The 27,844-nt window shown below is 36.3% G+C and overlaps 1 protein-coding gene and 1 pseudogene across 1 annotated transcript in view; both read right to left on the bottom strand.

Moving 5' to 3' along the window:
- The window catches only part of EPHA7 (EPH receptor A7), a 531,141-nt gene that overhangs the window by 306,439 nt on the left and 196,858 nt on the right, over positions 1 to 27,844 (bottom strand). The window lies entirely within an intron of this gene.
- Positions 7,495 to 10,639, bottom strand: LOC147365991 (tripartite motif-containing protein 5 pseudogene; annotated as a pseudogene).

The raw sequence follows: 27,844 nt of genomic DNA, 5'->3' as shown, positions 1-27,844 counted from the left end.
ACTAAAATAAGAAAGAAAAAGAGAACTACATAAACAACCAGAAAACAATAAATAAAATGGCAAGTACATACATGTCAGTAATCATGTATTCAGAAATCAAAGGGACAGAATCAGAGAGAACATTTAAAAATACCCTGGGACTAACGAAAATGGAAACAGAACTTTGAAAAATTAATGTTGTTGTTGTTCAGTTGCTTACTTGTGTCTGACACTTTGCAACCCCATGAACTGCAGCACTCCAGGCTTCCCTGTCCTTCACTGTCTTCTGGAGTTTCTTCAAACTTATGTCCACTGAGTAAATGATGCCATCCACCCATCTCATCCTAGGAGTCACTCTTCTCGTACTGCCCTCAATCTTTTCCAGATCAGGATCTTTTCCAGTGAGTCAGCACTTTGCATCAGGTGACCAAACTATTGGAGTTTCAGCATCAGTCCTTCCAATGAATACTCGGGATTGATCTCATTTAGGAATAATTGGTTGGATCTCCTTGCAGTCCAAGGGACTCTCAAGAGTCTTCTCCAACACCACAGTTCAAAAGCATCAATTCCTCGGCCCTCAGCTTTCTTTATAGTCCAACTCTTACATCCATACATGACCACTGGAAAAACCATGGCTTTGATTAGATAGACCTTTGTTGGTAAAATAATGTCTCTGCTTTTTAATATGCTGTCTAGATTGGTCATAATTTTTCTTCCAAGGAGCAAGCATCTTTTAATTTCATAGCTGCAGTCACCATCTTCAGTTATTTTGGAACCCCCCAAAATAAATCTCTCACTGTTTCCATTGTTTCCCCATCTATTTGCCATGAAGTGATGGGACAAGATGCCATGATCTTGGTTTTCTGAATGTTGAGTTTTAAGCCAACTTTCTCACTCTCCTCTTCACTTTCATCAAGAGGCTCTTTAATTCTTCTTTGCTTTCTGCCATAAGTGTGGTGTCATTTGAGGTTGTGGTGTCATATATGTGTGTCATATATGAGGTTATTGACATTTCTCCCAGAAATCTTGATTCCAGCCTATGATTCATCTAGCCCGGGATTTCCCATGATATACTCTGTATATAAGTTAAATAAGCAGGGTGACAATATGCAGCCTTGACATACATCTTTCCCAATTTTGAAGCAGTCCATTGTTTCATATCAAGTTTTAACTGTTGCTTCTTGTCCTGCATACAGGTTTTTCAGGAGGCAGGTAAGGTGGTTTGGTATTCTCAACTCTTCAGAATTTTCCACAGTTTTGTGATCCACACAAAAGCTTTAGCACAGTGAAGCAGAAGTAGATATTTTTCTGGAATTATCTTGCTTTTTCTGTGATCCAGTGATGTTGGCAATTTGATCTCTGGTTCCCTTGCCTTTTCTAAATGCAGGTTGTACATCTGGAAGTTCTTGGTTTTTGTATTGTTGAAGCCACACTTGGAGAATTCTGAGCATTTCTCTGCTTGTGTGTGAGATGAGTGCAATTGTGCAGTAGTTTGAACATTCTTTGGCATTGCCTTTCTTTGGGATTGGAATGAAAACTGACTTTTTCTAATTATGTGGCCACTGCTGAATTTTCCAAATGTGCTGGCCTATTGAGTGCAGCACTTTAACAGCATCATCTTTTAGGATTTGAAATTGCTCAGCTGGAATTCCATCACCTCCACTAACTCTTCCTAGTAATGTTTTCTAAGACTCACTTAACTTCACACTTCACACTCCGGAATGTCCGGTTTCAGGTGAGTGACCACACCATCATGGTTATCCCAGTCATTAAGACCTTTTTTTCTTGCCCCCTCTTCTTAGTCTCTTCTGGCTTCTGTTAGGTCCTTACTGTTTATGTCCTTTATTGGGTCCATCTTTCCATGAAATGTTCTCTTGGTATCTTTAGTATTTTTGCAGAGATCTCTAGTCTTTCCCATTCTATTGTTTTCCTCTATTTCTTTGCATTGTGCACTTAAGGTTTTCTTATCTCTTCTTGCTATTCTTTTGAACTTTACATTCAGCTTGGTATATCTTTTCCTTTCTCCTTTGCCTTTCATTTCTTCTCTCAGCTATTGTAAGGCCTCCTCACACAACCGTTTTACATTGTTGCATTTATTTTTTTAAGGATGGTTTTGGTCACCATCTCCTGTGCAATGTAATGTACCTCTGTTCATAGTTCTTTAGGCACTCTGTCAGCCACATCTAATCCCTTGAATCTCTTTATCACTTCCAAATAAGGGATTTGATTCAGGTCATATCTAATGGCCTAGTAGTTTTCTTTACTTTCTTCAATTTAAGTCTTAATTTTGCAATGGAATAATCAATGGAATATGGCAAAAGCAATTATAAGAGGGAATCATAGTGAACAGCCTTACCTCAAGAAATGAGAAAAATTCTAAATAAACAATTGAACTACATACCTAAAGGAACCAGAAAAGAAGAATAAACAAAGCCTAAAGTTCATAGAAGTAAGGAAATAATAAAGATCAGAGTACAAAAAAATGAAATAGATACTAATAAATAGAAAAATATCAATGATACTAAGCTAGTTCTTTGAAAATATAGAATAGATAAAGTTTAGCCAGACTCAAGAAAAAAAAAAAAAGAGTATTCAAGTAAATAAAATCTGAAAGTAAAGAGAAGAAATTCTAACCCATACCACAGAAATACAAAGAATCATTAGAGACTGCTGTGAACAATTATGTCAGCAAATTGAGAAACCTAGAATAAATTCTTAGAAACATCCACTCTTCCATAAATCAGGAAAAAGCAGAAGATATTAACAGAATTATTAATAATTCAGTGAATCAATAATCAAAAAAACTTCCAACAATTAAAGTTCAAGTCCAAATGGCTTCTCTTCACAGGTGATTTCTACCAAATGTTTAAAGAAGTATTAATACCTATTTTTCTCAAATTATTTTTTTAATTGAAGAGGAACACTTCTGAAATCATTTTCTGAGACCAACATTACCCTGACTGATACCAAAACCAGATAAAGATACATCCAAAAAAAAAAAAAGAAAAAATCCAGGCCATTATCCCCAATGGACTTAAATGAAACTATTCTCAATACAATATTAGCAAAATAAATTCAACAATTGAATAAGAGGATAGTTGTACCATGACCAAGTGTGAGTTATTCCAAAGATGGGAGAATGGTTCAGTATCTTCAAGTCAAGCAAAATGATACATCACATTAATAAAGCAAAGTATAATAATTATACCATCATCTCAATAGATGCAGAAAAGTGTTTGACAAAATTCAGCATCTGTTTATGATAAAAACTCTGCACACAGTAGGTATAGAGAGTAACATATGCCAACATAAAAAAGTTATACATGATAAACTCATAGATAACATCATCCTAAATGGTGGAAAACAAAGTTATCCCTCTGAGATCAGGAAGAAATCAAGGATGCCCATTCTTGCAAGGTATATTCAACATTATTGAAAATGCTGGCTGCAGCAATCAGATAAGAAAAAAATAAAGAAATCCAAATTGGAAAGGAAGAAGTAAACTGTTACTCTTTGCAAGTTACATGACAAGATATATAGAAAATATTAAAGATGCTACCAAAAAAGTATTAAAACAAACAAATGAATTCAGTAATGTTGCAGCATACAAAGTAAATATATAGAAATATGTTTTATTTCTGTAGCAAACTATCAGAAAGCAAAACTAAGGAGATCCCATTTACAATTATACCAGAGAACAAAATACCTAGGAATAAATTTAATCAAGGAGGTGAAAAATCTGTACTCTGAAAGCTATAAGACATCAATAAAGGAAACTGAAGATGAAGCAAGTGAAAAGATAGACTGTGTTCATGGATTGGAAGAATTACTGTTGTTAAAATGTCATTGCTACACAAAGCAATCTATATATTCAGTGCAATCCTGATCAAAATACCCATGGCAGTTTTTAGAGAACAAGAATAAACAATCCTAAACTTTGAGGAAACAACACACCCTAAAAAGTCAAAAGCAGTCTTGAGAAGGAAGAAAGCTGTAGGTATCATGCCATAAACAGTATAATACTGGCACAAAAACAGACACACAGATCAATGGAACAGAACAGAGAAGCTGCAAATAAATCTATGCTTATACAGTTAACTAATCATTTGGCAAAGGAGGCAAGAATAGAAAACGGGGGAAAAGACAGTCTCTTTAATAAAATGATGTTCTGAAAACTGGACAACTGCACAAAAGAATGAAACTAGACCATTTTCCTACATACCATACAAAAATAAATTCAAAATGAATTAAACCTTAAATATAAGACCTGAATCCATAAAACACCTGGAAGAAAACATACAGAATTTGCTGTTTGATATTGGTCTTTGCAGTATTTTCTGGATGTGTCTCTTCAAGCAAGGGCATCAGAAGGAAAACTAAGCAATGGCAGTACATTAAACTAAAATGTTTTTGTGCACAGCAAAAGAAACCATACTGTCAACAACAAAAAAAGGCAGCCTAATGCATGTGAGAAGGCATTTGCAAATGATGTATTTGATAAGGGCTTACTATCCAAACTATATAAAGAACTCATACAACTCATAATCCTCCAAGTCTACTTAAAATATGGACAAAAGACCTGAATAGACATTTTTTTCAAAGAAGACAGATGACCTGCAGACAGGTGAAATGATGCTCAGTATCATTCATCATCAGGGAACTATAAATCAAAACCACAGTGACATACAATCTCGCACCTATCAGATGCCCATTATCAAAAGATAAATAACAAGTGTTGGTGATGATGTGGAGAGAGGGGAACATTGGTGCACTGTTGGTGGGAATGTAAATTTGTGTAGTAACTGTGGAAAACAGTTGAGAAATTCCTCAAAAAATTAAAAAAAAAAAAAAAAAGAACTAACATGGATCCAACCATTCCACTTCTGGGTATTTATTCAAAGAAAATGAAAACCCTAATTTGGAAAGACATATGCATCCCAAAGTTCACTGCAGTGTTCATTGATAGATGAATTAATAAGGAAGATGTGAGATACACACACAGGAATAAAACATAAAACCAAATCTGGCCATTTTTAACAAGGTGGATGGACCTAGAGGGTATTATAAAGTGAAATAATTCAGAAGGACAAAGACAGCTACTATCTGATCTTGTTAAAGATAAAACGAATGAGAAAACAAAGCAAATAGAATCCTAAAACAGAAAACAACTCAGTAGATGCCAGAGGAGAGGGAAGTTACAGGATGAGCAAAATAGGACAAGTAGATTAAGAGGTACAAACTTCCAGTTATAAATTAAGTCACTGGGATAGAATATACAGTATAGGGAATATGGTCAGTGAAATTGTAATAACTGTGTGGTGACTTGGTAACTGGATTTAAAGTGGTGGTCATTTTGTAATGTACAAAATTGTTGCATCACTGTGAGCCACACCTGGAACCAGTATAGTATTTTAACTCAATTATACTTAAATAAAAAAGATAAAATATTCCTCTTTACTTTGAGCCACAGAAATACAATCACAAATATTTTACACTGTGATATTCATTCCTATTCCCTGGAGGTATGAAAATTAGTTGACTTTTTCTAACTTATAATTTAAAAATTTTTGAAAACTGTTACTGTATATTTTCTTCCTTGAAACTCTTAGCTCATATCTGATATATATATATATATATATATATATATATATGATTTTATGTTCATTCAGCCATGTCTCTGTGAACTAACTAGCTAGTTTTCAGTGTCTGCTTTAACTTGTATCATGCAGAATGGAATAGAAGTCCAAAAATTGTATTTTCAGTGCAGGAATGTAGGAGATATTTACAATGAATACTTGTAGTAGATGCCAACCGTGGTCTTTTCCAACTTCTAGAACCAACCAAGACTCTATTCCAGATCTTGTATGGTGCCAAAAATGATTGACCCAAAGCATAAGATAGCTCAATAAGATCCTTTCTTTTGGGAATTTGAAACCTCCCTGAATATTAGGAATGACCTGAATGAAGCACTTCAGTAGCAAAACTCTGAATAGAAATTCCAAGTTTCTATAGCTCAGCCCTGGGAAAATCTTAGTTTCTGCTTTTTCTCTAGCACATCTTTTGGTTTTGGATTCTACTTCTGGATCCTGCTTTTAGATTTTCTAACAGTTTCTTTTGTTTGAAGATTGATTGGGCCTTAAGGTATATGTCCTATTTAGATCCACACAAAAGCAGACTGGGTAAGGGGAAGCATCAGAGAAAAGAGAGAAAAAATGAATATTTTTATCATGACAGGCAGTTGAGGAGAAAGATTAAATAGAAAACAGGGGTTAACAACATTATGAAGGAAGTATGAAAAGCTAGGGCAAGTGTGCTCATTTAGGCAATCAGTAGATCATTGTTGGGCTTTAAAAATAAAATTTCAAGGAACTAAAGCTGTACTGTAAATTTTTTCTTCTATTTTTATTGGAATACAATTGCTTTACAATGTTGCATTAGTTTCTGTTGTACAACATTGTGAATCAGCCCTGTGTATACATATATCCCATCCTTTTTAAGCCTTCCTCCCATCCCTCCATTCCACATATCTAGGTCATCACAGAGCATCGAGCTGAGTTTCTTGTGTTATAGAGCTGCTTCCCACTAGCTATCTATTTTACTCATGGTAATGTATATGTGTCAGTGTTACTCTCTCAATTCATCCTCTCTCTCCTCCCCGCAATTTGTCCACAAGTCCATTCTCTACATCTTAGTATAACTCTATTCCTGCCCTGCAAATAGGTTCAACAGTAACATTTTTCTATTAATAGATTCCATATATATGTGGTAAAATACAATTTGTTTTTCTGACTTACTTCAATCTGATAGGGTCAAGGTTCATCCATATCACTTAAAGTAACTCAATTTCATTCCCTTTTTATGGCTGAGTAATATTCTATCACTGGAGAAGGCAATGGCACCCCACTCCAGTACTCTTGCCTGGAAAATCCCATGGACAGAAGAGCCTGGTAGGCTGCAGTCCATGGGGTTGCTAAGAGTCGGACATGACTGAGCGACTTCACTTTGACTTTAAATTTGCATGCATTGGAGAAAGAAATGGCAACCCACTCCAGTATTCTTGCCTGGAGAATCCCAGGGATGGGGGAGCCTGGTGGGCTGCCATCTATGGGGTCTCACAGAGTCAGACACGACTAAAGCGACTTAGCAAGCAAGCAAGCAATATTCCATCACACACACACACACACACACCCCATATCTTCTTTATCCATTCATCTGTTGATGGACATCTGGCTGCTTCCATGTCCTAACTATTGTAAATAGTGCTGCAGCGAACATTGGAGTCCATGTGTCTTTTTGAATTATGGTTTTATCAGGGTATATGCACAGTAGTGAGATTGCTGGGTCATATGATAGTTCTCTGTTTAGTGTTTTTTTTTTTTTTATGCTTTATACTTAGTTGTGTTTATTTTTTCACAATGATCTTGTGTATGGTACAATTTTATAACAAGATTATTTTAAGAAAATAAACATATCACTTAAATATGCTATTCAAGTTTACACTTCTAATGTGTAGAGACAGGGCTTGAACTTAGACACTCTGAACACAAAACTTTAATTCTTAATACATATCATTTATGATATTTTTTCCTCAATTTCTTAATGAATATTGGCATCATGGATAAACTGAAACACAGCTCAGCACTCACTCTTTAGTGAAGGACTCCTATACTAGGTCTAATATACAAATGTTTTTGAAAAGCTTTCTATCATTTTCTCAGTCAGTGGCAGAGTAAATGAGATTGTAAAATTTGGCAAAGGTGTTACATCAATACTGCTCTTTCTTTATGGGGCATCCATCATTTTACCATGGAGTACGGAAAATTAATTAAGATTTTCTAACACATACATGATATTGGGGAAAATATGACACAAGGGAAATTGTTCACCCTCCTAATGAATGAAGGATGTTCAAATGGAAAAAAAAGAGAGGCAGCAAGGAAAAAGGGTAAGAATGTTGCAGATAAGCACAGGTGTGTCAGATGCACCTACAGTAAGAGGCACTATAGAGGAGTGAGTGTGAATGTAAGAAGACTCAACGGCTTGGTGAGCACAGAGTCATGGGGGCACCACAGTTCATAGGACTGAAATATGGAACTATGTTCTGAGGAAAGGAACATGAAGAGACTGTATAAATGGGAAACCCATGGTTGGTGACATTGAGAAATAAGACAGTGCGAGCCTCATAGTCTAGGAAAACCCCAACACGATGAGGAGAAACACTCAGGGAGAGGGTTAAAATCACAGGACCTGAGAAGGAAGACTCAAAGGCATTATATACAGAATCATGTTTTAACCCTATGACCCAATAGCCATTTTTAGGTTGATATCTTGAATAAACATTGTGACAATTTCCACAATTTCTATTTTTAGGTTTATATCCTGAAAAATCAATTGGATAATTTCCATTTCCACAATTTCCAAATATTGATGGTACTATCATGATATTTTCACATTTTCCACCACATACCCCCAGGATCCAGGCACTTTTCTTTAACATGTCTACCTCCCAGTAATGTCTCCCTGATGTGATAACTGGGGAGCCCAGGACACCAAAAGTTTCATAATTATAATTCAAGTACGCATTATAGCCTTGGTCACTGGATGCATATCTAACTTGTCTCTGATCCGGAAAAATGACAACATTTGCACACTTGGGAGAATTCAGGGTCACCTGAACCCAGTTGCGTTGCACATCTGTCAGCTCATTAGACACACGCAGTATCTCTCTCAGATCAGGAGCTCGAAACACTCTCCTCTGTTCCCTGGGGAAAGATTTTGGCTTCTTCAGAGCCAAGGTTTCACTCCTTTTCATGATAACATTCGCATCCTGCAGCAGCTCCATTGTTGATCCCTGCAAATGGCGCTCCACATCTGAGATGAGATTGCTCACCAATAGCTTCTCTTGGACCAGATCATTCTTAGATCATGCCAGCTCTTTGAGAATAACTCCCAACTCATCCTTCAGTTTTCTCAGTTCCTTAATCTCCTCATTGTCCAGGATTTGTCTTAGTTGTGTAAACTTTCCCTGGACATTTTGTATCTCATTTTGTATTTGAATCTTCCAAGTAGACATCTCTTCTCTGACTTTAATTTCCAACTCCTCAGCTTCCTGTTTTTTCCCCTTCAGCCTCTGCAGACACGATTGGAGCTTTTTCTGGTACTCTGGCGCAATCTCCTCCATGAGGAATGTGATGTGACCTCGGTGCTCCTGAGATCACTCGCAAAGCCAACAAATGACCTTCCCATCCTGCTCACAGAAGAGGTGGAGTTTCTCTCCATGGTGAGCACAGAGATTTCTCTCTTGCTCCACCTCTGGGCTCACCTTAACCTCTCAGAGTCTCTGCACTATATTGGTCACATGCCTGTTAGGCCGCAGGTTCCCAGGCTTAAGGAACCTCCATACTGTTCTTTGTATCAGTTCAGTTCAGTCACTCAGACATGTCTGATTCTTTGCAACCCCATGAACTGCAGCATGCCAGGCCTCCCTGTCCATCACCAACTCCCAGAGTTCACTCAAACTCATGTCCATCGAGTAGGTGATGCCATCCAGCCATCTCATCATCTGTCGTCCCCTTCTCCTCCTGCCCCCAATCCCTCCCAGCATCAGAGTCTTCTCCAATGAGTCAACTCTTCACATAAGGTGGCCAAAGTACTGGCCATGATAAGTACTGGAGCTTCAGCTTTAGCATCATTCCTTCCAAAGAAATCCCAGGACTGATCTCCTTTAGGATGGACTGGTTGGAACTCCTTGCAGTCCAAGGGACTCTTTCAAGAGTCTTCTCCAACACCACAGTTCAAAAGCATCAATTCTTTGGCACTCAGCTTTTTTCACAGTCCAACTCTCACATCCATACATGACTACTGGAAAAACCATAGCCTTGACTAGAAGGACCTTTATTGGCAAAGTAATGTTTTCATATGCTTTTCAATATGCTATCTCGGTTGGTCATAACTTTCCTTCCAAGGAGTAAGTGTCTTTTAATTTCATGGCTGCAGTCACCATTTGCAGTGATTTTGGAGCCCCCAAAAATAAAGTCTGACACTGTTTCCAGTGTTTCCCTATCTATTTCCCATGAAGTGATGGGACCAGATGCCATGATCTTCGTCTTCTGAATGTTGAGTTTTAAGCCAACTTTTTCACTCTCCTCTTTCACCTTCATCAAGAGGCTTTTTAGTTCCTCTTCACTTTCTGCCATAAGGGTGGTGTCATCTGCATATCAATAATCTGAGGTTATTGATATTTCTCCCAGCAATCTTGATTCCAGCTTGTGCTTCTTCCAGCCCAGCGTTTCTCATGATGTACTCTGCATAGAAGTTAAATAAGCAGGGTGACAATATACAGCCTGGAGGTACTCCTTTTCCGATTTGGAACCAGTCTGTTGTTCCATGTCCAGTTCTAACTGTTGCTTCCTGACCAGCATACAGGTTTCTCAAGAGGCAGGTTCTCTTGAAGAGTTTTCCACAGTTTATTGTGATCCACACAGTCAAAGGCTTTGGCATAGTCAATAAAGCAGAAATTGATGTTTTTCTGGAACTCTCTTCCTTTTTCCATGATCCATGGGCTGTATCAATTTACCTTCCCAACAGCAGAATAAAAGGGTTCCCTTTTCACCAATCCTCTCCTGTATTGTTTGTAGATTTTTTTTGTGTGGATGGCCATTCTGGTCAGTGTGAGGTGATACCTTTGTAGTTTTGATTTTGATTTCTCTAATAGTGATGTTGAGCATCTTCTCATGTGCTTCTTGGCCATCTGCATGTTTTCTTTGGAGAGATATCTGTTCAGGCCTTACACCCATTTTTTTGATTGGATTGTTTGTTTTTTGGTATTAAAGTCCATAAGCTATTTGTATATTTTTGAGATTAACATTTGTTGCTTCATTTGAAAATATTTTCTCCCATTTGAGGATTGTCTTTTCATCTTGTTTGTGGTTTCCTTTGCTGTGCAAACTGGAGAAGGAAATGGCAATCCACTCCAGTACTATTGCCTGGAAAACCCCATGGAAGGAGGAGCCTGGTAGGCTAGAGTCCATGGGGTCGCAAAGAGTCAGACACAACTGAGTGACTTCACTTACTTACTTACTTTGCTGTGCAAAAGCTCCTAAGTTTAATTAGGTCCCAATTGTTTATTTTGCTTTTATTTTCATTATTTTAGGAAGTGGGTCAAAAAGATCTTGCTGTGATTTATGTCAAAGAGCGCTTTTCCTATGTTTTCCTCTAACAGTCTTATATTGTCCAGTCTCCTATTTAGGTCTTTCATCAATTTCAAGTTTATTTTTGTGTATCGTGTTAGGTCGTGTTCTAATTTCATTCTTTTACATGTAGCTGTCCAGTTTTCCCAGCACCACTTGTGGAAGAAGCTGTCTTTGCTTCATTTTATATTCTTACCTCCTTTGTCATAGTTTATGTGACCATATGTGCATAGGTTTATTTCTGGGCTTTCTATCCTGTACCATTCGTCTATATTTCTTTCTCTGTTCCAGGATCATACTATTTTGATTACTGTGGCTTTGTAGTATAGTCTGAAGTCCTTCTTCACAGAATTGAAACAAGAAAAACTTCCATTTTGTATAGAAATACAAAAGAAACTGAATAGCTAAAATAATCTTGAGAAAGAAAAACTCCAGCTCCGTTTTTCTTTCTCAAGATTATTTTGGCTATTCAGTTTCTTTTGTATTTCTATACAAAATGGAAGTTTTTCTTGTTTCAATTCTGTGAAGAATGCCATTGGTAATTTGATAGGAATTGCATTGAATTTGTAGATTGCTTTAGGAAGTATACTCACTTTCATTATGTTGATTCTTCCAATCCAAGAACATGGTATTTTCCCACATGTTTGTGTTCACTTTGGTTCCTTATATCAGTGTTTTATAGTTTTCTGAGTATAGATATTTTGCTTTCTAAGCTAGATTTATTCCTAGGTAAACTTTTAAGGAGTAGTGTGAGTAGAAAGAAAATGAAAGCATTCTTAGGGTATCTGATTTAAATAAACACAGTTTGAGCTTGGTGAGTTATCAAGTAAGGATAGTTTTTTAGCTCACTATGTTTCAGACATATGACTATGTCTGAAGAAGTTAAAGATGAAATAATTAATGAAGTATACAAAAAATATTTCCTGAGAACTAGGAGGTAATGGAATTAATAACTCAACAGTAAACTTTCCTTGAAAAAGGAGAAGTGGATGACAAGTAAGGGATGGTGAAAGATATTTGAATTATTTTGAGGTGTTGTAACAGGTGGACATGGAAACTATTAGTAAGAGTATATTGATATCTTCATTAGGACACAGGCCCCACTACATAATTTGAGTGTCCAGTGCACAAAAGGGGGCCTATGGTTCAAAGTTAAAAATTTCATCATGGCAACAACAGAACTCAAAGCCAAATATGAGTCTTTCTGAGTTAAAATACTCCAAATTATTTTTAATGAAAGAAAACAAGATTTGGGGAGGGAACCTAAAATATAATACAAAGAGTATAAATTAACTTAATAGTGTTACAAATGAATAACATAAATTTATTGAAGGGATGGAGAGAAAAAAAAGAATATAAGGAACTTGCAAAACAATATTTTGATTAATCTAAAAACAGACAAAAACAACTTTACATAACTAGCATTTCTACTAGGAAAATGAGTTGATAATTGAGAGACTGTATTTTTAACTGAGCAAATAAGAAAACAGTGTGGGTAGTAAGTGTCAGGTTTCTTATTGTGGAGAAAAGGAGTTAGAATTAAGGAAAGGAGACTAGAAGTTGTTGAAGTAGAATTAGAAATATCAGTATAAATTCGAGTTTAATATACTTAGGTGAACAAATAGGATATACACACATATGGAGATAAATATGTGTGTGTATAATATATATGTATTTTCTAGCTCTGTCTACTGAAAGGGTCTGGAAACAAAACGAAGTAGCAATTGACATGCTTTTTGGTTTCTGAATGGTAGTTTACAACCAATGGAACCAGAACTCTCAGGAAAAACGGCAGATTCCAGAAAATGGAAAGTACATTAAAGTAAAGGAACATCTTATGGTGGTATAAAGTAAGGAAGTGCTCAAAAGATTATTGGAACATGCACCAGTGGCCAAATATCTGGTACAATTAGAGCAAGAAAATAAGTGACAATAGTTATGGATTATAAAACATAAAAAAAAAATCCATGAGTTCATAATGAATGTATCTATATATGCATGTATACATATATCCATATATATGTATATGAATAAATAAATGAGAGAAAAATGACAATTCAAATTAATTGTAGAAGAAATTATGGAAAAAGAAAATTGAAATTTGTTGAAGACTGTAGGTATAACTATTTGGGGCAAGAATTATCAATGGGTGCTAAAGTTAGTGGGTGAAAGTATGATGGAAATGGGGTATTGACATAATCTCAAGTATGTTCCCATCAGATAATTATAAGAACAAAAGGGGAAATGATTACTTTTTAATGGAAAGGCCTAGCAGATCTTTGGAGAAGGCAATGGCACCCCACTCCAGGACTCTTGCCTGGAAAATCCCATGGAAGGCGGAGCCTGGTATGCTGCAGTCCATGGGGTCGCTAAGAGTCGGACACGACTGAGTGACTTCACTTTCACTTTTCCCTTTCACGCATTGGAGAAGGAAACGGCGGCCCACTCCAGTATTCTTGCCTAGAGAATCCCAGGGACGGGGGAGAGTGGTGGTCTCCCGTCTATGGGGTCGCAGAGTCGGACAGGACTGAAGCGACTTAGCAGCAGCAGCAGCAGCAGCAGATCTTACTTGAGTGAAAAAGGTTAATTTGCCAGCAATGAACTATATCAATAACTTGAGCTTCCTGATAAGATACACCAAAGACAAAACATCACTTCTGTGATATACTTCCCCAAATATATAATCTGACCATCAGTTCAGTTCAGTCGCTCAGTCGTGTCTGACTCTTTGCGACCCCATGAATCGCAGCACGCCAGGCCTCCCTGTCCATCACCAACTCCCGGAGTTCACTCAGACTCATGTCCATCGAGTCACTGATGCCATCCAGCCATTTCATCCTCCTTCGTCCCCTTCTTCTCCTGCCCCCAATCCCTCCCAGCATCAGAGTCTTTTCCAATGAGTCAACTCTTCGCACGAGGTGGCCAAAGTACTGGAGTTTCAGCTTTAGCATCATTCCTACCAAAGAAATCCCAGGGCTGATCTCCATCAGACAACCTTAAATCATGAGATTTCTGTGAGATAACTTACTGATATTGTTCAAAAGATTCAAGATCACAGCAGATAAAAACAAGGAATTGTCCCAGATAAAGTGGTCTAAAGAAACATGACATATAAATGCAATATGTGGTCCTGATTGGGTTCTGGACAAGAAAAAGGATATTAGTGGGATGACTGAAGAAATTTCAATGATGTCTCTAGATTTTGACAAGTGTTGTCTCAAGGTTAATTTCCTAGTTTTGATTATTTTATTGTGTAATGGTGTTAACATTTGGAGAATATGGATACAACATTTTTGTATTAATTTCAAAATGTTTTTTATAAACCTGGAATTATTTTAAAATGAAAAGTCTAAACAGATAAATAACTGATCAATGGCATAGGATATGTTTTATTCATAATGCTTGATAACAGAAAAAAGTAGACTATAAATGAATATATTCATCCCACTGTGTGACTATTTTTAATGAGATTATATAATATACATTGGAAAGAATGTACATGAAAATATTGAGAGAAATGGGAAGTTGAGTTTTTTCTTTCCCTTCTTTTATTTTTTTTTCTTTCTCTCCCTCTCTTTCCTTCACCTATCCTTCCCATCCTCTCTCCTTCCCTTCTCCTTCCTTCCATTCCGTCTTCCTTCCTTTATTTCTATTTCTTTCTTTCTTTTTTTTTGCTTTTCTATGCTTTCCAAACTTTCCATAATTAGCATATATTGCTTTTGTAATCAAGAAAATATAGTACAAAACTTATAAAATACACAAATTAAAGCATGTTCCATAGGAAATGCTAAAACCTTTTTATTTTAGTATCTGAGGATAAGTATTTCAAAATAATTTCATTTATATGTGGTTATTGTTTTCTATCCTATTTCTTTTATCTTAATAAAGCCATAGGTAACTGTAATGAATTCTTGGACCAACACCAGTTAAAGATGGCCCAGTGTCGAGACTTTCCTCTAATTTCTTTTCATAGACTATCTTAATGATCTCTGCCTCTCTTCTCATGGTATTTCTAAAATGATTACATTCAACTGGGACAGCACACACTCATAATTACAATATAATAAGGAATACTTTTTGGTTTTGAAAAAAAATCCTGCAAGTATTATCTCTCTGTGTCAACTATAGGTATTTATAACATTAAAATATTAATATATACTTAAATGAATGATAGGTTTCTATTGATTTTGCTCTTCTAGGACTCATGGTTCTTATAGTGTGGTTGCTATACATTTCAAGTAAAATTCTTGAAAGTGTAATGTTTCATTAAAGCCCAGAACAAAACCAGTTTATCTAATTTCAAATCCCAACTCCTAATCTCAATGTTTATGTGACCATGAACAAGTTACTTAACATGTCTGTGCCTTAGTTTCTCACATGCAAGATGAAATAAAAATATAACCTATTTTTAAGGTCATTTTAAAAGGAGATGAATGATTAAAAGTCACTTAAAATAGTCCCTGGCATATGGTAAATACAAAGTAGGTGTGAGCTATTTTTCTTTTCTATTATACAAACTGAGATCCTGCTCAAAGGTGACCTCCAAATGATAGAGCAGTCTTATCTTCACATCAACTAAAATATCTTTGCTGTGGTTTTTACCTATCTTTCTACATTAGAATTAACCAAATTTTTAGAATATCTTCATTATGAAACTATCTTGACATATATAACAAATCTTACCTTTAAAAATGAAGTGCTTGATATTAATTTAGAACTTAGAGTTAAAAAAAGAGTTTTCCATATATTATCTGATTTCAGTTTAAGCTTCACACTTTGTTACACCCTAAATAATAGAGTCCCTAGCTTGTAGGTGTGCTAATTACCTGAAAGAGTTCTGTTCATTCAAACTCCAAGTTGCAGTTAATTAACTTAATTAATTTTTCATCATAATTTGATCCCTAAAGCCCCATTTTGGTTGTAATTTCTTGTAGTGTTCTGAGTGAACCAATGAAGCACACAAAAAACAGCATAATATTCCAGCTGTGACTTTTATCCTTGTATAACAGGAGACAACCAAACAAAATTTATAGCTCAAAGATAATAAGTTACATAAAAGTAGAAAAAATGATGGAGAAATGGAGCTGGCTGATGTTGAACATAGGTAAAGAGGAAGGGGCATCCCAGGGAAAGGGGAGAAGATAGAAGAAATCAATAAATAAGGAAGAGGTAAGACAACAGAAAATATATGGATAGGAATCTTAAAAAAAAAAAATTGTGAAAGTAGGAAGGAACCGTTCTCAGTCAACAGAGCCAAAAAATAAGGGAAGAACATGGGGTCCCAAGATTTAGTTCACGTGAAAAGAAAGGGAAAAGGCAATATTCCTGTTAAATATATGTGGAAATGCTAGATTAAAACAGCTAAATAGCTAAGCTAAAATAATAAAGTGAATCCATACCCACTTGAACTGTTACAAAACCAGTACAAAAGTGGTAGCTCAGGGTTGATAGCCAAGTGGTTGAGAGATTGGGGTTCTAGAAGGTCCTATAAGGGCTGGAGAAGTGGACTCTGAATCTCATGAAGATTTACCAGGGTTTGCAGTATGACCTCAGGGCTGCGCAAGGTAAGCACTTACAGAAAATTTAGCACTCCTCACTCCAACCCCTTTTCTTGGAAAAAAGTACAGGGATTTTTGTGTTTTGCTTTTAAGAGAAAATGTCACTTAAGGGGAATTTGGAATTCCAGGCATTTCTTACATGTAGGTATGGAGAGAAAATGCACATATTTTGCATGGTTGAGAACCTCATAGCAAAAATTCCAGGTGAAATTTGGTCCAGGATCACTGAAGTCCTTGAAATTCCCTCAATTAAACAATCCAAAAATACTTCCAAAATAACATTTTTATGACAACTTCAGGGTCTCATATTGAAAACAATAAATAAATAAATAGAATTTCAACTAAATATAGCAAATAAAGTAACATGAGAATTGGCACATAGTATGAAGAGAAGAATGACCTAACTAGAAATATTGTAAGATTAAAAATTATTAAAATGATAAAAGAAGCAATAAAACCATAAGAAAACAAGAGTAAGAATAAAGTGACCTGAATTTAAAGCCTCCAAATCCTGGGATTGGTCAAGTTCACCAATAAGTAGTTGAAAATCTGGTGTTGAATTTCTTTGAGCTCGAATTTTTTCATGGAACTACTGATATGTTTATCTCATGATGTTTGCATAAAGATTGTATAAGGAAATGCATGTAAAGTCCCTAGAAAATTATAAGTAGTCAGTAAATATCAGTATTTATCTCCCATTTATGACAGAAAAAGATGTTGAAACATGCAGTTTCAACATTTGCAGTTCTGAGTACCAAGATCTATTTAGTGTACATTAAATTTTGAAACATGATTTCCTACTTAGTAGCATTGTAAAAAATTAGTGTGGAATAGGGCATTTATCAAGATACACAGTTAATGTGATAACAGTAACATGCCAATTTTCCATCCATATATGTAATATCTTCCTCAGAGATGTGTAAAATATAGTCCAAATACTTCTCTCAAGCATGACTTTCTCTAGAGGATAGAGCATGGGGATAGCACCAACTATTGTTTCAGATAAGGCTTAAAATCATTTTTGCCAAGTTTTAAATACATCTTTTTTGGATATTGATTAGAATTTCATTATATTTACAGATAATTTTTAGAAATGGAAATCTTTTCATCCAGAAATTTGGTGTGTTTCTTTTATTTGCCTTTAAAAATACTTTATTCCTTTGCAAAGCTTTGTGATACCTTTCATAAACATTTCTTAATAAATTAATTCCTATATATTTTAGACCTTGGTTGCTATAGTGACTCACATCTTACATACTATTAGGTATCCATGGAAACTTTTTATTTCTTTATATTTTATGTCTAACATATATACCATTTTTCAAGTATTTTTAATTTTTCCCTTTGCTTTCTTTAGGTAAATAGATAGTGACATATTCTAGATGCCTTCCTTTACAAATTAGTTCTACTATTATTTATCACACTGACAAGAAATTTCAAATAGTATGGCCTGGTAAGTGAAAAGCATAGAACTTATTGTCCTGTACATGTTGAATTCAGTTTTCTAAAGATGATAGTTTCTTTGGCATCTTGGTGTCACATAATATATTAAAGAATTTTATTAACAAAATTTCTAATTGGAACCACCCTTTTCTTACTATATATATACACACACAAATAAAAATTGATTATGAAAACTAAGTCTTTTAATAATCTTCTGAAAAACATGTCCTTGTATTTTGGACAACTTTGAAAGATCATACCATAGTTTATTTTCACATGTTACATGTTACTTTGTTGGGTCTAAGTACCAAGACTAAATTCATGGGCCTGAGAATATGTTTCTTTACAGTTTTAAGTAATGCAGCTGTAAAACTGTACTGTAAGTTGTGAAGGCAAGGATATTCCCTGTGGTAAACAACTCAGAAGCTTAGAGAGATACTCATTGGTTAGGTAAGTTACAACATAAACACAAAACATCAGTGTTACTAAAATAATTTTCTTCTGATGAATCAGTGCCTTTCTATTTAAACAAATTTGGATGTTTACCAAAGTAAAAATGCTCAATTGTCTTCTCCTGTCACTAATAGCCCTTGGTGGAAAATTTTGTTTTAAAAATATAAAATCTTGCTTTATGTATTTTGAGACTAATGTTTGTCAGAATCTTAGGGCTTCCCTGATGACTCAGACAGTAAAGATTCTGCCCGCAATATAGGAGACCTGTGTTCGATCCCTGGGTTAGGAAGAGCCTCTGGAGAAGGGAATGGCAACCCACTCCAGTATTCTTGCCTGGAGAATTCCATGGACAGAAGAGCCTGGCAGGCTACAGTCCATGGGGTTGCAAAGAGTCGGACATGGCTGAGTGGCTTTCGCTTTCACTTAGGTTCTTAGAATACTTTGAATTCTGATGATCTCCTTCAGTCATTAATTTTATGTCATTTCATAAATAGACAGTATTATTTTGTCATCGTTGATATTATTATTATTTGTTAACAGGCAATGCTTTTGTAAAATTGTTTTCTTGCTTTCCAATGCCCTTGACCTAACTTACCTGCCTTCCTTTTAGTTTTGTGTACTTTTTTTAGATATAGTATCGATCTTTGAACAATGCAAGGGTCAAGTTGAAACTCCACTCCACTCAGTTTAAACCCCACTCAATTGAAAATCCAAGTATAACTTATAATAGGCCCTCTATATACAGGGCTACTGCTTATTTGTGGTTCCTTCATATCTATGGTTTCCAATCCACAGGTTCAACCACCTACAGATGGTGTAGTACTGTTGTTTTTATTGTTGAAATAATCCTCCTATAAGTGGACCCACACCGTTCAAACCTATGTCATTCAAGAGCCATCTGTATCTCTTTTATAACTTGTAAAAGGTAATATCCTTCCATCTCTCTGAGGATATCTTTATTTCCCTTTTGGTCTTATGAAAATTTATGTAGGTATATAGTGCTAAGTTCAACATGTTGAAGATATGTCTTCAGCCTTTATTGTTGATAAAAATTTCTGCTGTCAACCTAATTCTTCTTTGCATGCAGTTCTTGTTTTTATTCTTAGGAAATTTTAAACAAATGTTTGAATTTTAATTTATTTTTATTTATCCATTACATGTTTTTTTCTGTTTGGTTAATACAAAGATTTGTTGTGGAAATTCTCAAGCAATATACACTTTCATTATTTTTCTCTTAGTTCTATTGAGATATTATTGAAATTATGTAATTTCTAATTATGTACAAAATTATGTAATATGAGATATTATTGAAATTATGTAATTAGTATATATAATGTGATGATTTGATACATAGGTATATTGCAAAATGACTTTAAATTAGCTAATACCTACATCCCATTACAATATTACCATTTTAACTTTCAAGTGTATGATACACTACTGTTAACTATAGTCACTATCTTATATTCTATCTCCAGAACTTACTTCTTATGAGTTCAGTAGCTCAGTCATGTCTGACTCTTTGCAGTCCCATGGACTGCAGCATGCCAGGCTTCCATATCTATCACCAACTCCTGGAGCTTGCTCAAACTCATGTCCATCGAGTTAATGATACCATCCAACCATCTCATCCTGTCATCCCCTTCTCCTCCTGCATTCAGTCTTTACCAGCATCAGGGTCTTTTCCAAGGAGTCTGCTCTTCCCATCAGGTGGCCAAAGTATTGGAGTTTCAGCTTCAGCATCATCAATCCTTCCAATGAGTATTCGGTACTGATTTCCTTTAGGATGGACTGGTTGAATCTCCTTGCAGTCCAAGGGACTCTCAAGAGCCTTCTCCAGCACCACAGTTCAAAAGCATCAATTCTTTGGCACTCAGCTTTCTTTATACTACACCTCTCACATCCATACATGACTACTGGAAAAACCATAGCTTTGACTAGACGGACCTTTGTCAGCAAAGTAATGTATCTGCATTTTAATATGCTGTCTATGTTGGCCATAGCTTTTCTTCCAAGGAACAAGCATCTTTTAATTTCATGGCTGCAGTCACCATCTGCAGTGATTTTGGAGCACCAAAAAATAAAGTGTGTCACTGTTTCCATTGTTTCCCCATCTATTTGCCATGAAGTGATGGGACCAGATGTCATTATCTCATTTTTTTAATGTTGAATTTTAAGCCAGTTTTTTCACTCTCTTCTTTAAATTTCATCAAAAGGCTCTTTAGTTCTTCTTTACTTTCTGCCATAAGGGTGGTGTCATTTGCATATACTTATCTTATATATAGCCGGAAGTTTGCACTCTTTGACCAACATTCCCCTACCCCTTAGCTCCTGGCAACTCCACTCTCTTTCTATGAGTTTAGGTTTTTAGATTCCATATATAAATAAGAATAAACACGTTTGTCTTTGTATGATTTATTTCACTTGGCTTATACCCTCAAAGTCCAACTGTATTGTCACAAAAGGTAGGATTTCCTTTTTTCTTGTAATTAATGATTATATTCAATTCTTTAATCCATTTTGTGTTAATTTTTGTGTAATAAAATGAGTTGAGTTTTATCCTTTTTCCTGTGAATATACAGTTTTAACACCATTTGTTGAAGAGACTATGCTTTTCCCATTGAGTATTCTTGTCTCTCTTATCAAATATTCATTCACTGCACATGCTTGTATTTATTTCTGAGCTCTTGATTCTGATTTTTTGGTCTTTGCATCTATTTTTATGCCAGTTCTATACTATGATTACTTTTGGTGTCTGACTTAAAAAGATCATACAGATTTTAGTATTGTTTTCTCCTTCTGTAAAAAATGTCATTGGAATCTTGATAGGGATTGCATTGAATGTATAAATGGCTTTGTGAATGGACATTTTAACAATATTAATTATTCCAATTCATAAAACATGGGATATCTATTTACATGTGACTTCTTCCATTTCATTGAACCAAGTCTTTTAATTTTCTGCATACAGATTTTTCACCTTTGTTTTTGTGCTGATCCCAGTCTATTGAAAGTATTGATCTTGGCTAGAAATACCAGAGTGTGGTTCTTACTTGGGCCTGAGGCAAGTTTCTCATAGACTTATCCCCTTTTGGAACCATTGTTGTGGCTGGACTGGCACTGTAGTTCTTATGATTGCAAGATGCTTTCAGTAATTAACATGAAGAGACTATGAAACAGCAGAGCTTATTACTCACAGCTCTTGGAGGGTACATGGCACACCAGGGGTCACATAGGGAGGCCTCAGGTGGAATGAGAAGAGGTGGGGGGGTGGGCACGCAGGCCTGGTAGCTCTGCTTCTATTGCAGTCAGTAGTGGGGACCTATGATTTTGTGGGTTCACTTTTTATTGGTGAATTTAAAGCATAAGATGAGGAATTAACGTGCAAGAAGAGAAAATCCACCAGCCACTAGTCAATTATCTAAGTGAATCAAAGATCTCTAAAACAAACTTTGGTGCTGTAGGGGCGTGGGGCAAAGCCTAGCTCTTTATCTAGTCATGGGACCCTCGATGTGTTTAGTAGCTGTCTTTGAACTGGATTTCTTAATCACAGCTTAAGTTAGGCATTTGCATTATGATAAAAAAAAAAAAAAAACACTCAGGTACTTACAATGCAAGCTCCTTGGTTAAAGTATTTTATTATTTGTGATTCTATATTAAATGATTATTTTAATTATCAGGTAGTTAGTTGTTAGTGCATAGAAACAGCTGATTTTCTATGTTGATGTTTGTATCCTACAACTTTTCTCAATTCACTTTTTAGTGTCAGTAATGTTTTGATGTCATCTTTAGGACTTTCTATGTGTAAGATCATGTCGCCTGAAAACAGAGACACTTTTACTTATTTGTCTCTAATTTGGATGCCTCTTATTTAATTTGTTCTTACCTAATTTCTCTGACTAGGAATTTTAGTATTATGTTGAATAGGAGTGGTAAAATGAGCACCTTTGACTTGTTCCTCATCTTAGTAGGAAAGTTTTAACATTTCACTACTGAGTGTGATGTTAACTGCGTGTTTATTATATATGATCTTTATTATGTTGAGGCATGTTCCTCCTATACCCACTTAGGTGAGAGTTTTTGTCATAAAAATTTGTTGCTTTTGCTGCATCCCATAAGTTCTGATATTTTGTATTTTCACTTTCATATGTTTTCAAATAATTTTATTTCCTTTTTGATTTCTTCTTTGACTCATCGGTTTTTCAGGAGTGGTGGTCTAATTTCCACACATTTGTCATTTTTTCAGTTTTCCTCCTGTTACTGATCTCTAGTTTCACACCATTGTAGTTGGAAAGATACTTGGTGTGATTTCAACCTTGCATTTGCTATGGCTTATTTTATCTCTAAACATACACTCTATCCTGGAGAAACTCCAGGTGCACTTGAGAAAAATATGTATTCTGCTGATGTTTGGTGGATTTTTTTATACATGTCTATCAAGTCCACTTGGTCTAAGGTGTAGTTCAAGTCCAATGTTTCATTACTGATTTTCTGTCCGGGTGATCTCCCCATAGTTTATGTGAGGTATTGAGGTCCCCTACTATTATTGTATTGTCTGTTTCTCCCTTTGCATGTCAGTGTTTGTTTAATATATTTAGGTGCTCTGATACTGGATGCATATATAAGTATAATTAGTATATCCTCTTGGTGAACTGACCACTTTATCATTATATGATGGCGTTATCTGTCTCTTGTTAAAGTTTTTGATTTAAATTCACTTTGTCTAATATAAGTGTAGCAATTTACTGTCTTTGGGGTTCTATTTACTTGGAATATCATTTTCCATCCCTTTGTTTCGAGCCTATGTGTGTCCTTAAAGTTAAAATGAGACTCTTCTAGATAACATAACATTGGGTCTTATTTTTTAATCCATTCAGCCATTTCTCTCTCTTGATTGGAGAAGTTAGTTCATTTACATTTAAGGTAATTTTGATAGGCATGGATTTACTATTGCCATTTAGTTATTTTGTAGCTGTTTTATAATTTGTTTATTCCTTTTTCTATTGCTCTCTTACTTTGTGATTTATGATTCTTTAATAGTGCTGTGCTAAGTTGCTTCAGTCATGTCTGACTCTTTGTGACCCTGTGGACTGTAGCCTGCCAGGGTCCTCTGTCCATGGGATTTCCTAGGCAAGAATACTGGAGTGGGTTGCCATTTCCTTCTCCAGGGAATCTTCCTGACCGTGTCTCTTAAGTCCCCTGCATTGGCAAGTTGGTTCTCTACCACTGGCGCCATGTTATGTATTAATTCTTTTCGTCTATTAATTATCTTCAGTAGGCTTTTGCTTTGTGTGCCATGCGGCTCACAGGAAAAAAAAATTATAATGATCAATTTGAAGTTGATAATAACTCTAAACACATAGAAATGTTCTACATTTTTTTTCCTCTCATATATTCTGTTTTTGATTTCACTTTTCCTCTATATATACTGTATATCCATTTACAAAGTATTGTTCTGTAGTTATTTTTGTCTTTAAACTTCATACTCAAATTATAAGGGATTTACCCTCTACCTCTTTTTTGATTTTATTTAGTATTATTGTGTGTCTTGGAGTTAGATTGTTTTGAGTGGAAATTTTGTGGTGACTTATTACCTTCATGAAATCGGATATTGAAATCTGTCCCCAGATTTGGGAACTTTTTAGCCATTTTTTCTTTAAGTTTTCTGCTCCTTTCTTTGTCAGTTCTCCTTCTGAGACTTAGATTGTTTCTTTTAATGATATCCCAAAATTCACTCTTTCATTCTTTTTTCTTCTTATTCCTTTGTGTGATTTCAAATGACCTGTATTTTAGTTTTTTCAGACAATTCATAGATTTTTATTTCCTTAGGATTTATCACGGAAGCTTTATGGTTTCCTTTGGCAATGTCCTGTTTCCTTCATTAGCAGTGATCCTTGTGGCCTTGTGTTTGTGTCTTTCCATTTGAGAGGCACGTCTCCTAGTCTTTACAGACGCTTCAGTAGGCAAAGCCCTCCATGTTCAATCTGTCCAGAGCTTCTGAGTGGGCCAGCTGATGGAGTCCATGGATGAATTTGCTGCTCAGAGTCTTTGGGCAGGCACAACTAGTGCCTGGATATGCAGTCGCAGACCTAGATATTGATTCTATAGGAGTCAACCAATACTGAGATGAACTGGCAGCCAGGTTTTGTAGGACCCAGTCTGGAAGCTGGGGTTTTTGAGATCATTCTCCTAGCAGGATGAGGTAGAGTCTGTGGCTCCAAGAGTCAGTTTATAACCTGGGGTCTCAGATGCTGGCCTGGGCCTAGCCTGGCACTGTGAGCCTGGGTCAGTCAGCTGGTCTAGAGTCTAGGTCTGTGGATACTGGCCTGCAACTGGTATGGGTCAAAAGTCTGGTTCTATCGTAGCTGGCCTGGCATAGGACTTAGCTGGGAGCCTGTATTCACAGGTGCCCACTTGGAGCCTGGTGCCATGAAAGTTGCCATGGGACTCAGCTGGCACCAAGATAAGCTAAGAGCCTAGCTTCAAAGAAGTCCACTGAAAGCCTAGAGCCATAGGAGGCACCCTGGGTCATAGAAGCCAAAAGCACTGGGGTGGGAGCCTAGGAACTAGAGTCCACTGACAGCGTGGTGTCGTGGGAGCCACCTGGGGCCTTAGGAACTGCCCATGTCTTCAGGAGCTGACAGGAGTAGGGGTGAGCTAGGGGCCTGGATTTTTGGGAGCCTATGGGGACCCTGGTGCTGTATGTGCTGCCTGAGACTTCAGGAGCCACTGAGGCCACTGGAATTGGCAGATGCCAGAGTAAGTGAGGGGCCTGAGTTAGTAGAAGCATGCAAAGAGAGACCTAAGGTCCAGGGATTAGTCTGGAATTGGGTTAAGTCTGTTCTGGACTCCATGGTAAAGTCGAGTGCTTGCCTCACTCTCCATTTCCCACAGGGAGCATATCTTTGTCCACACCAGGCTGCCCAGGCTTGGGGAAAGGATGATGGAGGTAATGTGAATATATGCTTCTTAACCTTTCTCATTTCATCTTTTCTTATTTTTGTGCTTTACCCAAGTGCTATAATCCCTTACCTTGAATTTTTCACTCATATGAAGATATTTTTGAATGCACATAGTTAATAAAGTTGATGTTTTTGTTGGGGTAGAGCTAGAAATTCCTATGCTGTTATAGGAAATTCTCTTGACACTTTTTTCCTAGAGTTATCACTAATTCAGTAAATATGTACATATTTATTGAGAGTTACCATGTTACCAATACTTTACTAGGTGTTATGGAACTACCAGCCTTGGATTCATGTCAGATCCTCCTTATCTCATAACATCTCTCATATTATCTGTGATAGATTATCTATCTAGCTGTCTATGCTATTTTCTGTATTATTTTACTAAATCCATTTTTTTCTAATCATTAATACTCTTTTCACTTCTGTATGCTATTTTATGGAAAAAATTTTTATTTCAAAATAAAATTTTTATTTATAGAAGTATAGTCTTTTTTTAACCTACTTGTTTTTCCCCATTATCCTGTAGTTTCTTCAATAAATATTATAGATAGTCCTTTATCTTTCAGATTTAATGCTGTTACTCTACTTATTAAGGATAAAAATGTAGGAATCATCATAGATTCCTTTTTGTTCACCCTGCATCTAGTTCTTGACCTCTCTCCAATATTTGTCCAAAATCTTTCCACTTTCTGCCACTTCCACTGGTACTGTGTGTGTGTGTGTGTGTGTGTGCTCAGTCATGTCCTACTCTTTGTGACTCTGTGGACTGTAGCCTGCCAGGCTCCTCTGTCCATGGGATTTTCCCAGAAAGAATACTAGAGTGGGTTGTCATTTCCTCCTCCAGGGGATCTTCCCAACCCAGGGACTGAACCCATGTCTCCTGCGTCTCCTACATTGGCAGGCAGATTCTTTACCACTGAGCCACCTGGGAAACTGTCCCAGTCTGGTATGTCACTATCATTTGTGCCTGGATTGTTACCATAATCTCCTAACTAATCTCTACCCAAGACTTGTTCACTGACTGCTCCACCATCCTGCCCACTCCCCACCCACTCACCCAATAGCAGTGTATTTGGAGCCTCAGCCAGAGTGACTGTTTCAAACTCTAAATCAGGTTATGTCACTTCTGAGTTTAAAATTTGCTCCTCATCTTTTTCAACATAAAACCCAAAGTTCTCTCCATGGCTTATTGAGTCCTATACATCTGGCTTCTACCTCTCCACTTAACTCCAGTTCTCTTTTTCCTTACTCAGATCCAGCTAGTTTGGCCTCCTTATGCTTCTTCAAACACACCAGGCATATTCTTATCTCAGAGACTAACCCTTGCTTCTGTTTCTGGTTAAGTTTCTGGATGTTCTTCCTCTGGATATCTGCATGTGTGTTGATTATCTACTGCTGCCTAGCAAATTATCCCTGAAACTTAGTGATTTAAAATTTTAAATATTAGCTCTCACAGATTCTTTGGCTCCAGAATTCGAGGGCATCTTGGCTGAGAAATTCTATCTTCCCTTCTTACAGGATATAGCAAGATGTTAGCTGGAACTGTATCCATCCGATGTATGCATGTATTTACTGGGCCTGGGAGGTTAACTTCCAAAGCGACTGCTTACATGTGTGGCAAGTTGATATTGGCTATTGGTGGGAAACATTATTTCTTCTCCATGATAGCCTCTTCATGGGCTGAGTGAGTGTCCTCATGCCATGACAGCTGGCCCTCCCTAGAGAGTGAACTAAGAAATCAAGACAGAAGCTACCATGTCTTTCACAGCTTGGCTACAGAAGTCACACAGTCTCTTCTACAACATCAAGTCTTTCTAGTGTCACTTTCTCAGTGAGGACTTCTTTGACCTCCTGCATGGTAAACTGCAACCTCACTGTCATCCTTGCTCTCTACTCCCTCTTTTTTTTTTTTTTAATAGATTTTTGATTACATGTGTCATCTTCCGGTAAAGCAGATGTTTAATTGCTCCTTGTGTCTGTCTCTCTTTCTCCAGTGGAACATACAGTCCATGAAGAGAAGGGCTTCATCCTCTTCATTTCTGTTTCCACTGTGCTAAGAAGACTGGCTCACAGTGAAAATTTGTTTTATTAGTTTCTGCCTTTTTTTTCTTCTTAAATTTATTTATTTATTTTAATTGGAGGGTAATTATAATAGTTTCTGCCTTTTCAATCTGCTAATATCTGCTTCACTGAGGTTTCTAATTCAGTGATTGTATTGTTCTCTGTGTAGTTGCTTCTGATTCATATTTTCCCTGTG

This window comes from Bos grunniens, chromosome 9 (genome assembly GCF_055505025.1).
Source record: "Bos grunniens cultivar Pamir isolate PY7600 chromosome 9, Bosgru_T2T1.0, whole genome shotgun sequence".
NCBI classification, from domain to species: domain Eukaryota; kingdom Metazoa; phylum Chordata; class Mammalia; order Artiodactyla; family Bovidae; genus Bos; species Bos grunniens.
Note: the sequence above shows the minus strand (reverse complement) of the source record. Positions and strands in the feature narration are given on the sequence as shown.